The following is a 16947-nucleotide window of genomic DNA, read 5'->3' on the forward strand; positions in this document are numbered from 1 at the left end:
ATTTTGTTAGCGGATGCGTTGTGCCAGACAACGCGCCCGAGATGCTTAACCCGCAGCACACTCACCACACTTTTATTCTTATAGTATCGATGAGGAGATAGAGAGATGGATAGCTAGAAGAAGCAGAAGAAGATCAAGCCGTGTCCTCCTGAGTGGGCTGAGGGCCCGCATGGCAGGACCCAACAGATTTTTTTTCTAGGTATCAATGGGACAGAATGGGTCGTGCTGCTAAACGCACTAACTTGGTAGGCCGGACCGCCACCCAATTTTTATCCAGGGCACGACTTAAACGAATAAAGTGGAACCATTTAGCTAACTGTTTTTAATGTCTCGTTGGAGATACCTTCATCTGACGGCTCTTCAATGGTTTCTGATAGACTTTTGCACTTGCACGTGAGGTTGATAAGAGCCGAGCTAAAGACTTTTTTGGAGTCTTTACCGAGCTTAGCTGAAACTTGTCTCTTCCATTGAATCCGAGGACCGTCTACCACGCGCGCTCTTGTAAATGATGCATTTATATAATCTCTCTCTCCTATAATGCGTGATATAAATGTAACTAAATATGATAATATGTATCTTAATACAACTAAAATATCACAATTAAAATATTGATTAAAATATTATCACGATATGTATCTATTGGCTATAGTAGTATGTTAAATCCTGAGATACATAGTGACGATCATCTAATCATCTATATCTATACCAATAAAAAAAATCCAGAGGGGGCAGATCCATAAAATCTGGACAATTCTACTCGCTAATCAAACATACCGCTTCGCTAATAACCATCTTGTTTTCTCAACCACACTGCCCACGACCCACGAGACGACCCCAACCGCCGCAGCCTGTCCCCAGCGTGGCCGCTCGCCCTGCCTCCAACGCCGCCGCCGCCACCATGCCTCCACGCAGCGTCCCAGCTCAATAGGAGAACGCTGTAGTGTCGGGGAAGCCGCCGTCCTCGAAGAGTTCCAGGATGCCGGCGACCTGCACGCCGCCTTGCCCGACGCTCCCTTTCACATGTCTGCACTATCTCCCTCCATCCGTCACGGCGTGCTGCTCGTCATCTCCTACTTCTCGCTAGATCCCTTAACGGGGGCAAGCGTGCAGGTACAATTCGATCCGCACGTCACCAGTTCGACGTAATGTGCGAAAGATATTTGATCATGACATCATTGCTTCTGTATTCTGATTTTTATTCTATGGATGCCTTGAGAGTTGATACATAGGAGAAATAGCTTGCTACCACCAACAAACTTCCGAATGTCTTATTAGTGCATCATGAAAGGACTCATAGTATTGTTATATCGTTATTATTAGAGAAAAATCAACCCAGGGCTGTGTGAAAACTGATGTAGTTCTTCCAAATAATAGGAAACACCACTCTCTATTTATTTTGTATGAATCAGTTGTATTTTTAGTTTTAGTACAGTGGAAAAATAAAATGCAGCAAATAGTCTTGGTCCACCATAGACCAATCTTCTGTTCTATCTTCTTGATGTTTATTTGTTCCTTATGCACTAACAGATGGGCTACATTCCACTAACAAATTTTGCTAAAAATACCAAACCAAATTATCTTGTATTATTACTATTTCTACCAGTCAAGATTATTTAAAGCCATTTTCCACTCTTTCTAAATGCGTTAGTTCGTTTTAGGATAATTTGTAACTTGAATCAATTGACAGAAAAAAATGAAATGTGGTTGGGAGCTTGCTGATGCATTAAAATTGTAGATATGAACTTACAGACAATTCGTATCCTTGTGAAAAGAAGATTTTATTTTCATTACTCATGTTGGTCAGTTTGGTGGTGAAAGATTATGTGGTACTAATGCTTCAAGATTACTTCCCGTTCACTCCCAATTCCCAGAGGTAAGGAGTCATTTTATTTCTAAAGGGATTAGCAGCACTACTGTGTTTCATTAGAACAGAAAATAAACCTACTTGCAAGGATAGTCTAAGTTGTAACTACTTACACATCTGCATGTATACATGCATAAATGACCTATTAGGTCTTTGCTTTCAAATCTGAATTGTTATCTATATTCGAACAAACTAACTTGATATACGACATTGATTTTCGTTCCTGTTATACGATCAATTTGTCGATTGAAGAGTCAAATGTTTCCTGTACTTTATTGTAGACTTTCACTACTTGGAAGTTTGGATAAAGAGACAATGGAGTGCAAATATTATAAGTATGTCCATATACTTATTCGAACAGGAGATGCAGGATTTATTTGGCCTTGGTCCTTGTAGATTTCAGTACGGATAACCAGCTCATGGATTGGGAATGGTGACTTTAGATGCTTTCTTAAATTACATGGGTCTGTTAACTGGTCTTAAGCGTCTTGGTTAGCGAATCTCATTCGCAACAGATCCTAATTCGTTGATTGCTTCTCTTGACCCAAGGATGCATCCCTAACATCTATGATCCATGCCACAGGGCTCCACATTCATTTGTTTGACGCATTTGAAGTAAGGGAATTCATGATTGATGGAAATTTTTCTTTAATGGATTTTATTTTCTGACCTATTTTGGGGAGACATGTACTGAACAGAGTAAACAAGAATTCTATTTTCTAACGCAAAGTGTGAAATTTGGATTCTTCTATCTGTCTACTTAGCTTCATCAGGGATTAAACATTAGGCTTCGGGTGGTTGATGAAACTGAAATATTATTTAGCATGATGTAGAGAGCAAGGGACATTAGGAGGTAGAAAATTGTCTACTTCCTGCCAAGGATTTCTCAATTGCCAAAATGAATCAGTAAGTAAATATTTTGACTTTGCTACAGCTGATGAATTTGTCTAATTCCATATATGCAGTGATTAAATTTGAGGGTTGCCAATACAGGGAAGCGGCTCAGGTGAGTACAGATTGCACGATTTCTTTAGATACAATATACTTAACAAGCTGATGCAAGGAAAATGACCAACATATCGGTTTGTTTATGTAGCCACACCATATTAATTTTTGCACCTGCATCTCAAGAAGTCCCCATGGTTGTAGACTGCTTAGCATCCGGATCAACACTGGAGTGTTCTTGATATCGTACAAGTCTACAAGCACATTAAAGTTCATGCTTAAGTGGTAAGTTTAAGTATGACCTAACATTCCCTACACTTAAACTGTCCTTGTACCAATTGCAACATTTTCAGGTTTTTAGCATGTGAACCTTGATTCTGCAAATAGACTCTGTTGGTTGTCAATCTAATTTTTACTAGAAACATTGTAATGTTGATTCCTGCCCATGATTTCCAGGTTTGCACAATTCTATTGCGTGACTTATTTTTCTATAGATCTATGGTGTCTCCATGTCTGCATTTGTGATGTTAGTATTAACATGACGTGCTTATAGCCCGGGATATTCGGAAGATATTCTTTACTATACGAACCCATTTTGTTTTCAGACGACGGGCTTTATAACTGGAGTAAGTACAGTACCATGAAGGCAGTAGCACGCTTTTATGTTTCATTATGTTGGTGACTTGCCTGATTGTGTACCTAACACACAAAGACGTTTGTGCAATCAGTTTTGTCTCTGGTATTTGAAGTCCCTATATGTTGAATTGCCTAAGTTGGTGTAAAAGGGCTCCAATTTGGCATTTTTGGTACGGATATAGATGAGAAGATAAGGTCCTTTAGTTTCTGCAAATGGTTGATATTTCACTTGTGGTAGCCATTCCATATTCTTGCAGATTTTGGTGTCAGCATATGAACTGTCCTAGATAAAAGTTATGTGTACTGATAGTTTTATTTTGACATATTTCTCATGTTCCGCTCTTTTTGTTCTGCATTGGCTAGAAGCTCTATGTGTTGTTCACTGGTACTGCAAGTTCTTTAAAAGAAGTGGACATTAGTTAGAAGAGTTATATTAAGGTAATATTGAAGCAGAAGCTCCACATTTCCTATTGTCCATGGTGTCAGAAAACATTTTGATATTCTGCAGAAGATAATGGTTTAGAAAGCACATATACTCTACTAATCCTCCTTATAATCAATAGATTTGTATGAAATTAGAAAAGGGGTTTCTTTTGGTATACCGTTGTTCTCCTATTTTAGAAAGACACTCTTTTGAGTTCAGGCGTATAAGTTCTGATTGCAGTTTTGCCGAAATTTCAGTTTGTAAAACATGTGATCAGATCCATTCTATCTTTATACTGCTGGCCCTCTTCTGATAAATGAATCCAAGACATTATTGCAATAGCTGTTGAGATGCTTTGCTTAGTTGCTTGTTCTCGAGGCATTGCATAGAGCCGACCCTGCTACCTATGGTATTTTTATGCCAGAGGAAGAAGGAATATAAAGAAGCTTTAGCTAAATTTCAGAAGGATGTCAACAAGACCTCTCAAGCAGTGGTAGTGCTATGAAAGTGTATCCGGAACTAACACAAGTGTCCAGTCTAATTATTAGTTTTGCGGAAAGTATCATGTGCACATGAGCACAAGTGCTCCTTGGACTTTTGGATTTTTGAAAATTTTCAAAACCTCTCTCTTTTATGTTTTCAAAAATTATGGCATTAAATATGTAGATAGATTTAGACACGAGGAGTGTAGTCAAAAAAGTCCCATTAAAAATACTTTGTATTTTGGAAAATACAAAAAAGACAAATTTCTGACTATAAATAGTAGTACAATAGTACGTATATTTTGTCAGTGTACTGTCAGAAATTTGTCTTTTTTGCATCTCCAAAAATATAACGTATTTTTTGACGAGACTTTTTTGATTCCAATCCTCGTATACACATCTATCTACATATTTAATGTCATAATTCTTGAAAGCAAAGAAATACGAGAATCTGGAATTTTCAAAAATCCAAAAGTGAAGGGAGCACTGACTCCCATGTGCACAAAATCCTTGTCCGTAGTTTTGCTAGAAACATACATGAGAATGTTATTCCTAGAGTGAGGATGTTATTCTTAGAGTGCATGCATTCTATATGCTTGGAGCTACCTTTTATAGTGTGAATTTAGAAGATAGAAAGTTGTAAGGCTGTTCATAGTGGAAGTAACATAGGCACCGGCGGAGCGCCTTGGAGGCGAAACTGGGCGGTCGCCCACCCTTCCGAAAGTAGCGCAGGTAGTTTTGTACGCATATTCTTCATCCATCGATCGTATTTTACTGGTTTGCTATCAAACACAGAGCAAGGAGAAACATGGCTCAGCTCTCTCCCGCCTTTACTTTCCTACCTCAGCGCATTGATAATTCTAGTGGCAGCAGTAGGTTGTTCTCTTGCCTTGGGACTTAAGCACAATTTATGATTTTTCTTGCTTCCCATCGGTGGATGGATCTTGAGGTACAGATATAGGCTACCCCGATTTTATTTTTTACACATAGAACTCTATTCAATGCCAATTTCTATGTGCGTCAAGAACTGCCATATCGGTGGATTCTAGGCAAAACAAATCTCCTCCCGTATTTGCTAGGACAATTCTTGCGTAAATTAAGATATGCATTTTCAGGCTCGAAAATCATCTCTTGTGGTTATGAATAGAACTAGAAATTGCAGAAAAAATTGGATGCATGGTTTAAAAAATTTCCAAATATGTTTAATTTGCCCCCCGCTATGCTTTTGGTCACGCTCCGCCACTGAACATAGGTGGTAACATCACACATCTTAAGGTATTTTGGTGACATGGCATGATAATAATTGAAGAAAGAGAATGAGGTGATAACTAGCTATGTTACCATAACGTCGCACAATCCAAAGAAATATGAGTCTACAACGTAATAAATTACACAATGCATGAGACCACATCTAAGTTAATACTCAATATGGAGGTAGTAACTTAGACTAGTAACATGACATATATTACTAGTCTAAGTTACTTCCCCCTATGAGCAGGCTAAAGTGTGGTAGATGTATCTAGCATTTTGTGCATGGGAAAATGTGTATTTAGATTTTAGAATTAAAGATATATAATTAGTGACTATAAAGCACTTTTTTAGTGCTTCATAAAAGAGTTATGTTGTTTTATAACATGCAAAAGTTTGAAATTCAGCGTTACTAATATCGTCGACTCATTAGTCAAGACATGTATTGCACCTGCAAGCTTACTAGTGGCATGTTGGTGAGTGAGTGGATGATGCCTCTTTTTTTTTTTTTTTTTTTTTTTGAACAAGTATGATGCCTCTTCTCGCTACGGCGATTACATCGATCCTTGATGTTCAAGGCCAAGGGTCCGTGATGCTGTCGATTTTCTTGATTTCTCAAAAGAAGTACTGCTTAAACACGGTGCTGCTTGAACCAGCTCGGTACTTGAACTAAACATATCAAGAGTCAGTAAACCGAACCTTTACTTCATCGTTCTATGCCAGGCTTTGCACTGCCGCAGCACGAGGAAACAGGAAAACCTCCCGATCTCGCACGACGCAACATCCAACTGATCACGAGCCCCTAGAGAGAAATGGGATTCTCGCGAGACCAAACCGCCGTCTCGTCCCATCCGCCGCATTTGTTTAACGAGCCACCGGCTACTCCGGCGATGTGGCGTCGCCGCGGCCATTCGGTGAGGAGTTGTTTACACGGCGATGTAAACCTGCGTCCATGATTCGAGACATGACTCCTCCCCACCTCCACTAGGGAAGCATACGCAGCAGATCTCGCGCTGGCTGGCTCCTGTCACTTCTCAGGATTTTCTTTTGAGACATGTCACTTGTCACACACTCACTCTGGCCGGAGTAATAGTACCTAGCTAGGCTTCTGCTTGACACGCACGCACATTTGGTAGTTGTTGTTGTAATACTACCCACGAGGAGCGTGCTGAAAAGATGGGCACAATCTCATGTTACATGCGGCCTGGCACTGGCAGGCAGACATGTTTCTGGCTGCACCAGATTTTTAAATTTGGAAGCAAATCTACACCGCTGAACTGAATTTTTCCAGCGGATTTACAAGTTCGGGCCGAAAGCGTCGCAAAACAGAGCTCGAATTGGTGGTCCGGCTCATAAAACTTTATCGGGGGCCCGAGAAATGCGAGGCTCGCCCCGTATATATACAAGCTGCGGAGTGGAGTAGGGTTCCAAAACCCTACTCCCCGTCGCCGTGTCCGCTTCCTCCGCTGCGCGCGCTTCCACCTCCGGTGAGCAATCGCGCCCTTGCCGCTGCCGCATATCCACTTCCGTGCCGTCAATCGCGACCGCATGGCTGGCGCCGGCAGTGGCGCGAGGGGAAGTGGGCGGATTGGCGGGAGTAACACGCCGTCGTGCCCCCTCGTCTTCCACTCCGAGGCCGAGCGGCGGAAATGTAACCGCTCGGAGGGCGCACAGACCAACTGGGCCCTGACGCCGCCGGGGAAACTTGCCCGCTACGCCAATAGCGGCGAGGGGTCTTCCTCCGGCGCGTCGGGCCGTGCGCTTGCGCCGCCAGTCGCCGACAGCAGCATCGAGGAGGAGGAGGAGGAGGAGTAGGAGTAGGAGGAGGCGGCGCCGACACGCACTGTTCTCTAGTCGGCGGATTACGTCCTCAATGACGACGAGGAGGCGACGACGATCCAACAGGTCGCTGTCATCTCGGAGGCCAAGGCGCGCGCGTTTCCGCCGCGAGGAGGCAGAAGCCGTCTGTGCAGTTCGCGTGTACGAGGCGGCACAGAAGGAGGAGGTCATCGACCTCGACTCCGAGTAGGCCGCCGACGGCGTCGTCCTCCGCTGCGCGTAGAGTAGGTCACCGACGGGCGAAATTTAGCTAAGTTCGGAGTTGGTCACCGACGGCCGGACTATGTAATCTCTTTTGCGATCGCAACTATGCAAATATGCAACTATCTCGTTTGAATTTCACTTTTCTAAACTTGTTTGCGATGCTTAGTTACCGCCAAATTTGAATTTGCGTTTGTTCGGTTCCGAATACGGGTGTTGTTCTGCGCCACCTCCTAATCCGCTTGAAAATTGATTTTCGAGATTGAACATCGTTTTTTTAGTTCGCTCGAATAAGGGCTCTGTTAGAGATTATGTAAGGCCTTAGGACAAGATGGCTAGTATGTGCTCACTACTGGTGTTTTAATTCTGGGGGTTGAATTTCAATCGCAGTGTTGTGACGAATTGGGAGAACCAGGACTATGAGTAGTGATAGGAGCCTCCAAATGGAGCATGAGACGGATGCAAATAATTGTGGCAATCCTCCATTAAGAGCATCTCCAGCCGCGTCCTCCAAACCGTCCCCCAAATCGCGCCGGATTGAGCGTTTTGGGGACGTGTTTTGTTCGTGCCGCGTTTGGGAGACGTCGCTCCCCAGCCGCGTCCCCCAAACGCCGCCCCAAACATTAAAAGTATATTTTTTTGGCTAGAAAGAAACTATTTAATAATATTCAAATCGGTTGAACATAAACAATTATATATAAAACTTCAAAAAAATATAATTAAATACATATAAACTATCTACTTCTTCTTCTTCTTCGCTGATGGCCCCGCCTCGTCGTCGTCATCGCGGTGGCGCTTCCTGCTCGTCACCTCTTCCGAAGAGGCGGTGTCGGCGCTCGACGCGTCGTCGTCGCCGGTGCTCGTCGGCTGCGCCTTGGCCTTGGACTTGGCGGCCTTGGCCTTGGCCGCCTTCGCCTTCGCACGGGCCACCGCCGCCGCCGCTGCCTCGCTCTCTTCTTCCTCCTCCTCCCAGCCCAGCCATTCCTCCTCGCTGTCAACTGGCGGCGGGGAATCGTCGCCGCTGCTCGGCGTCCTGGCTTTGTCCCACCAATGGCGCCGGCCGGCAGGGCTTTCCTCGCCGGAGGTGTCGGACGGGAACCGGGAGATGTAGCTCATCGTCGCCGGAGGTGTCGGATGGAGGCTTGGATGAATGACGGCGTACGTACGGGTCTTATTGAGCGCGGATGAACGGCGGCGCGAAGTCGAAGAGAGCAGCGGTTGCTCTTCCGATGAGTCGGCGCTCCATTCCGGCGGGGTTGGCGCGTCGCCGACGCGGTTGCCAATGCGACGGTTCCGCTTCCCGTCAACCGCACCGTCGCTACGTATGTGGCAGCTTGAGCGTCCGAGCCGGCCGACGGGTCGGCCCCGCGCCTCCTCGCCTCTCATTTCGTTGTGTCCGGCGTGCCCGGTGCGTCCCCTGTGGGACGGGGACGGGCTCGGGATGCCGGACACCGTATCGGGCCGCGCCGGACAAAAAAGGCCTTTGGGGGACGCGGCTGGGAACGTTTTTTTGTCCGGCGCGTCCCAAATCCCTTTGGGGGACGCTTTGGGGGACGCGACTGGAGATGCACTAATTCCTCCATATTCCGGTCCATGGTCTACCGCTCCGACTTCAGCTGTACTCCGATCCGTTGAACACGGATTCTAGCTGTGTCGTAAGAGGTGACGAACACTGTTGCTATCAGCTGCCCCTAGGTGTAGACGAATCTTTGAACTAGCTAGAATGGAACCGGCCGATCCTGCCTGATCCGTTGTCACAGTCCTCGTGTACGTGATGCCTCTCGCGGTCTCCCGCTCGCCTAATTTGGGGGAGCTTCCGGATCGATTCGCCATCAGCTATACTGTTGTAGCGACGTGAACACTTGCCACTTGCGACGGCGTTTCAAAATGGAAGGATTCTGAGTAAATTTCTTGTCTACAGATATCAGATTACTACTCTCTCGTCCACGAATCTTGTGTGCACGCACAACATTCAGGACCACCGGCGATGTATGCAAAGCAGGCGTACTACGAAGTATTCTTTGACCTAGAGGCATGCTTCGACACGCTGCCGCGAGCCAGCGACATGGATGGCCCACCTGGCCAATAGACGTCAGATAACAGTCGGTGAATCACAGTAACGTACTCCATTATTCTTGCATGCATTTAGGAGTATTAATGAGCACCACGTACGTAATTCTCCACCGCCCACAGTGCAGAACACGGATGAAATTTAACAAAGTAATCAAACGTGTACGAATGGATAAAACGTAGGGCACCTTTGCCGAATGCCCTCTCTCGCTCTCTAGAGATGAATATAGTCTGGTTGGTTGCCCCTGTCCCACTGTAAGGCGACAACACCGTGTCGCCATAGAACTAGAGACGGAGATGGCGCGAGCTCGCAGGCTAAGGGGTAATTGCGACAGGGGAAATTCTGTCACTATTCGCAAAATTTTGCCACTGAATTTAGGTATGCCACTCTCCGACTCTCGCCGCCAACGCCAAACCCATCATTTCCCCCTCTTTGAGCTTTGAAATCCGTAAAGACGGCGGCAACTTCCTCACCGATTAGATCCTCCATCTTAACTGTGGTGGGGAGAGGCTCATTTCCCCCCTTCCCCTCTCTCCAGCGTGAACAGTTCTTGAGAGTCCCCTCCTTCTCTCCGGGCCGATCCCGACCCCTCTCTAGCGGCTCTGCCGGCCGGAGATGGCGACGGAAAGGCGTCGGTGTAGGTGTAGATAGTAGTAGTTTTCCCGTAGTGGAGTCTAGGAGTAGGCCACCAGATCTCCCTCACCAGATCTGGTGCTTCCTGTTGTTGGGCAGTGCGGCGGCGTGGCTCCGGTGGCGTGGGCGACGGCAGCAGCACGAGTTCGACGCAGGCATCTCCAAGGATAAGGTGGGTTGGAGCTCGTGCTTCTCGAGGTGCTGGCGCAGCATCGGGAAGCAGATCTGGGTGGCTCGTCGCTCGCGTCCATGGTGGGCGTCTAGCGGAGCTGCTGCGGCGAGCTCGGTCAATAAGCGTCGCCTCCAGCAGCTGCAACTTCTTCTTCTTCTTCGTGCCCTCCTGGCCGGCCATGGTGGCGAGGGAATGGGCACCGAAGGCGATAAGGAGCTTGTGGCGGCTGGCTTATCTCCTGCTGCTACTTCGAGCTTTCTCACGGTGGCCAAAGATTGGTCATCGATCTTGTTTGGCCAAGATCCTGGAGTTCTTCAGCGAAGGACCGATGCCGGTGACCATCGCCGCCTTGCCTCTGCACCTTATGGTCAAAAGGCGACCCTCCTCAGCCTCTCCTTCCCAGAGACCAAGCAGTCCGAGGGGAAGGCCTTCAGCTCCAACCACGACGCCGGACCAAGTGGTTCGTCCCCGGCGCCGACATCTCTTTTGTGGTGGAGCGACGCATCGAAAACCTTCAGCGACGGAGCTGACAAGGAAGGACCTGATTGCTTTTTCTACAATCTTTCTAGGATCCTTTCTGTAATATTTCGATCCTCATCCAGAATTCCCCTGTTCTGTAGGGGTTTTTTTTGCAAATTGTACTCTCTGCCTCGGTAATACTAGCAGCATCTAGGGTCTTCGGACCCTTTCCTTGTTCATAAAAAATTCTTAACTATGGTGGCGGCCCGCCCCGCCGACGTTGTGTTGGCTTCTTCCTCCGCCCCAATTCTTTCGGTCGATGGCGGAGCTACTTACAATCTTTGTGATCAAGTGACAACACAAAATTTTATTATCAATGAATCCCAACTATAAATACTCCATATTTTACCCCATAAATGTGAATTGCTGACATCACTTTAGTTTTTGAGCTTTGACATCATTGGTTGCTAGTCCTAGCTCCGCCACTGCTTCCGGTGGATGTAAGATTCTGGAACCCTAGTTCTACTCGTCTCTAAGCATGTGGTACATGTCAGTAGATTTGATGACATCGATGGTAGGTTGTGTCTTCTTCCTCGAGAACGGGGACGATGCCCCTGCCAGGTTCTCCCTCGAGCACGGCGATGGTGGTCCTACCTGATTCTCCCTCTTCCATGTTCTCGGTGCTACATGTTGTTCCTCTAAATAAAAGAATCATCTATTCCTTGACGGTGTATCTTTGATTTGTAAGCTCAAATGTGGCGATGACTACTCATGATTTATGATTGACGAGGAGGAGCAGCCGATCAAACATCTTGTGGGAAGATAGAGTGGCCGGAACATTCTTTTGTTTGACTTGTTCATAACCTACATATTGATCTGCATTAACACACTATTTTCTCAACTGTAGTGCTACCGGAAGAACTATGATTTGTTGAACATGCCCATAGTTAACTATGCCCATATAAATATTGTCTTCACGTCCATACTTGTTAGTTAGTTAGAAGTAACTCTTCGAACCGTACATGTTGATATAGGCAATCGACTACCTAACTGATAACAAAGATGATAAAGCCGACTATGCTAACATGCTACCAAGTGAGAGGAGGGTCTGGCTTAGGACTAGCTATATATGCAAGCAGTTTGATTATACTTCTTCATTGCTTATCCACGGCGGTAATGATCTGATGATGAGATCATGTATATTTTGGAAGGTGGCTAAGAGCATCACCAGTCGCATGTCTTAAATCGTGTCAGGACGCACACACGTCCGGAGAATGTATCGAAATTTTTTTGGGGACGATGCTACCTAGCGGAAGCCTCCCCATACCAAAATTTTCACCCTATTGGCATGAACACAAACAACTTGTGGGCGTCCTTGAGCTGGCGTGAACTCACACCACCGACAAGCTCCGTGGACGACCATGTCGAGGCTGATGTTGTTTCTCTGCAACCACCAGCAAAGTGTGATGGCTTGTAGATCTTGAAGATGGTGTTCCTCATCGCCGACCATAGGGTGTGCTTGCTCCTTTGACCACGCCTGTAGCCACCTTGTAGAATGCCACGCCTAGGTCCAACGCTATTGGAGGGGTGCTTGACGGCCTAGCGCGACCACCTTCGCATCCAAACTCCACCCGCGAGCTCATCCCCGTTCTGCTACTAGGAAAAATGTTACCCATGGAGCACCACTTTATGCTACCCATGTCGCACGTGCGCCACTGCTAATAAGTAGGCATGGCGCACAGTTTGGTGCGCCACGAGTAATGCAAATACGCGTGGCGCACCACCACATGTATAGTTTTGTAATTTTATTTTTTCTTGCGATTCTTTCCTCTTTTTTTCAGATTATTCTATTTTGCCCGTTTATTTGTTCATTTCCCTGTCTAGGTCGAGTTCGTTGGGGTAGGGTGGGTTCGAGGTCACCGGGGAGGCAGAGGCGGAGGTCACCAGGGTAGGAGGAGGCCGAGGTCGCCGGGGTAGGGCGTGTGGAGACAAAGGCGAAGGTCGATGTCACCGTGGTAGGGCATTTGGAGGCGGAGAGCGAGGTCGCCAAGGCAGGGCGCATGGAGGCGGGGGGCGAAGATCGAGGGGCCTAGAGGCCCAAAAGGCATCCAGTGGCACGGTTAGGCTGGGTGGGCATGCCACCCATGCTCTTTTGAGCCTCGGCCCTCCCGTTGACCTGATTCTTTTGCCCACCGACTTCGTTTGATCTAAAAAAAACCTATATATACGACCCCCCCAGGGTTCCCTCGAGGAGAGAGCGCTGCAGAAACACCAAAACACCAAAAAAGAGGCTGAAGTAGCGGAGATTGGAGGGAGAAACTCCATTGGAGCCGCCTCTGGAGGGATCTCCACCTTCTCCAACATCTTCAACATTATCACCATGATGAAGGGGGAGTAGCCACCTCTGGACTATGGGTTTGTGGCAGTAGCTTGATCTATTTCTCTCTTGGTTTTAATAGATCTTAGTATCATATGAGCTGCCCAACATGATTATGGTCATATATGTAATTGCTATGTGGTGGATCATGATTCTATGATATGTATATATTAGATTAAAATATATTATGTGTAAGATGTATTGATATATGCATATAATTTACCACATTCTTAAGTGCTTGTTCTGATCCAACTTGTTTGCAAGAACATGTGTGGGGAGAAGTGTGTATTAGATGGAGTAGCATGGTTGTAGTGATTGAATAGTGATAACAAATTCATGATCTATTAGGGTTTTTACCTTTACCTTTGCTGCCTCTATAGAGATAAAGTGAATGCATGTGCTATCTTTAGCATGTGGCAATTGTGATAATCTTATTGAATTAAGGTAGCATATTTGATATTCACGGATCATATGGAAAATACTTAAGTCTATGCTCTATTAAGTCTTAATACAAGATTACTTGGAGTTTTCCTTTTTCTTGTGAAGTATAAGAGAGATGTGTTGCATCATCTCTATGTTAGGACATGATGGCCATATGAATACTTATCAAACATATATTGAAGTTCCACCAATATTATGTCATTGATGAATTGTTAATTTTAATCATAAGAAACACATTCCCATTACCTTTATCATACTTTATATTTGCTACAATATTTTATTCCAAAAATACAAAAATAGTTTCTTTACTTAAACACAAACAAAACCCAAAAACAACTATCTCTTTACTACTTTAATCTACTTTACTTAGTTTTTTTACTTTACTTTACTTTCAATATCTCTTTTATCTACAATCTCTAATACGAAACCTTGTGCTTGACAAACACACGGTAAAATTGGGGACACAAGGCAAAATTTTGCTTTGCAGGATTGCTGGAAGAAGAGAAAGAGAAAATAATTCAAAGCCAATTCCCCGAGAGTTTGATATAAACCCTCGAATCATCCTTGTGTGGAAAACAACTTAAGGACACTCTACGCTTGGAGTCCCAACGAATTGACGATATTCGCGAGCGTCATCAGTCGACGGGGCAACGCATGTGAAGGCGAAGGTCGCTAGGGTAGACTCTCGGTGCACCACGCTTCATTTTTTCGTTTTTTTTTCATCGAAATCTAAAAGCTCATACAACTCTATTCTCCTTTTTAATTTTTAGAAATCTAAAAAAAATGGTAAACGGCTGTGGGCCGTTGAAATCGGATGTAACTTTTTTCTCTAGATACTTTTTCATATAATTATTTTTATCGGAAGTCGTATGCAAAATCAAGAGCCGTTTTACTGAAACATGATGCCATTTTGCAAACTTTATCGAAATGCATGCTTGTTATTTTTCGTAAGAAGTACATTACATAACATAACTACATCTCAATGCATCTTAACATTTGAATTTTTTTATCATTTTTTTATTTTTTCAAAATTTGAAAGGGCTATCCGAGAGGAGGGGGCCGGAGGGGTGGACGGCAAAGTTAGGCGTGGCATACCATGCCCTGACCCCAAAATTCAAATTTAAAATTAATATATAGACTTGGCGCACCACCACCATGGGCGGGCACAGGTTTCTATGAATGGGTATTCAAAATAAAAAAAAATTTACTAAATAGAGAAAAAACAGAGTGAAAGAAGAACTTTTCGAACCCTGACCACAGGTTCAGGCCTCCTACACCCACTTACTATAACCACATGACTGTTCAGTTAGTTGTGTAGAAGAAAATATAGGTTTCTATACAAAGTAAAATCAAGTTCTTCCGGCTACCCGTACGTGGTGGTGCGCCACGACTAAGTGCGACCACCCTAGCCAGCCCGACCCATGGATAGGCGTGGAAGAAATATGCTGACAAGGAGAGAAGTGAAAGATGGTTTACTGAAAACTCCAACCATATCGCCTGACTGCTTTTAAAATCTTAAATGCACTAAAGCTGATTTCTAAATACCATAGCCCTCTTCGTATATTGGATTATTGGAGAACATTGACAGTCCTGCTTACAAATTGCAATTGCCTTTCACCGTAAGTATCCATCCGTCTTTCACGTCACTCAGCTCAAGAAACACTATGCTAATCCTGTGCCTTCTCCTGATCTGCCTATGATCAGTCGGCAGTGGCCTTGTGCTGCATGCGCTTCACCGACAGCTCTGCCAATCACTACTGCAGACGAACGGCGATCCATCCACTGTGGACACAACGCACAGCTTTTTTATGTACCAACAATGTCGTTTCCTTCCGCTAGCATATTACATGTCCGACGTTGTGGGTCAAACAATACCGGTCGGCACGTTTGGAACGCGTGGCATCCAAGATCCACCGAATGCGGATCAGCCGATGGCGATGATCGATGATTCCCGGCGCCCGTGCTAGCAACGTCGGCCGGCGTACGTACGGGACACCCCACGTCCCGTTGCTGCTGCACAGGTTTTCTTGGATTCGGCTTGGAAGTGGTAGAGAATAAAAAATGCACGACCTCTGGCTTCCTCAATTTTCCTGATTTGGATAAGGCAAGGAGATCGGTGCGGATTGTGATCCCCTTCATGTCTCGCCAGTCGCAAGGTTAGCAATGGCGATAAGTCACTAGGGCAAATTAGTCCATCCCAAGCAAGCTCTAGATGCATGCCATGTCGGGGCGGCGAGCGACACGGCGGACCTACGCCCCACGCGGCCACCGGCGACTCGCCCGCCCTCTGCCGTGACCGATCACGTCGCCATAAAGCCTTTTGACAAGACGGGTTTGCTTGTCCAGAAGAGCCTGAGTTATTTTATCAAACGGTCGATCGAGAAAGTGGAAAGAAACGAGTATTCAAACCAATATGTGCACTGGGTTCGAACGAAAACCTGATAGATCTTCTGAGCTCAGCAGGCAGATCCATGATCCATCCATCCACACCTAGTTTTATTTATTTGCTCGCCCATGCATGCAGATGTTACAAAATTAGCAGAGGCAGTCAGTTTGCGTGTCTGTAGGTGAAAGCTAGCGGGGGCACTCGTCGTCGTTTGCACCTGGCAGGTACAGCGCTACAGTCTTAACATGCACTTTGATTCGTGCATTGCATGCACTTTGAGCACTGTACGTATTGTTCAGTCTGCGAGGATTTCCCTTTCATTGGACAGGCAGCTATGTGATGCAGATAATTTCCAGCCTCCACTGCGGTTAGATTAGAGCATCTCCAGTCGCACCAGATCGAGCGTTTGGGGACTTGGGAACTTGCTTTGTTCGTGTTGTATTTGGAGGACGTTGCTCCCGAGCCGCGTCCTCCAAACAAAATTTTAAAAATTTAAAACTTGAGCAAATTCATCCAAATTTACTATATATTACGAAATTCGATTAAATTTAAATTAAACCCTAATCTAGAAATACTTGCGGCTGCCAGAGGCGTTGTAGTACTGATGGAAGTTGTACATGTCGTCGGTGACGACCTCCTGCTTGACACACTCGTCGGGCTCGTCGACGGGCTCGTCCTTCACCAGGCCGCTTGGTCCAGCCTCGCCGTCGTCGGTGAGGTCCACGAGCGGCTTCCCGGTGTCGCGGATGGACATGGAGATCGCCGTGTC

The sequence above is a fragment of the Lolium rigidum genome, chromosome 1, assembly GCF_022539505.1.
Source record: "Lolium rigidum isolate FL_2022 chromosome 1, APGP_CSIRO_Lrig_0.1, whole genome shotgun sequence".
Classification (NCBI taxonomy): domain Eukaryota; kingdom Viridiplantae; phylum Streptophyta; class Magnoliopsida; order Poales; family Poaceae; genus Lolium; species Lolium rigidum.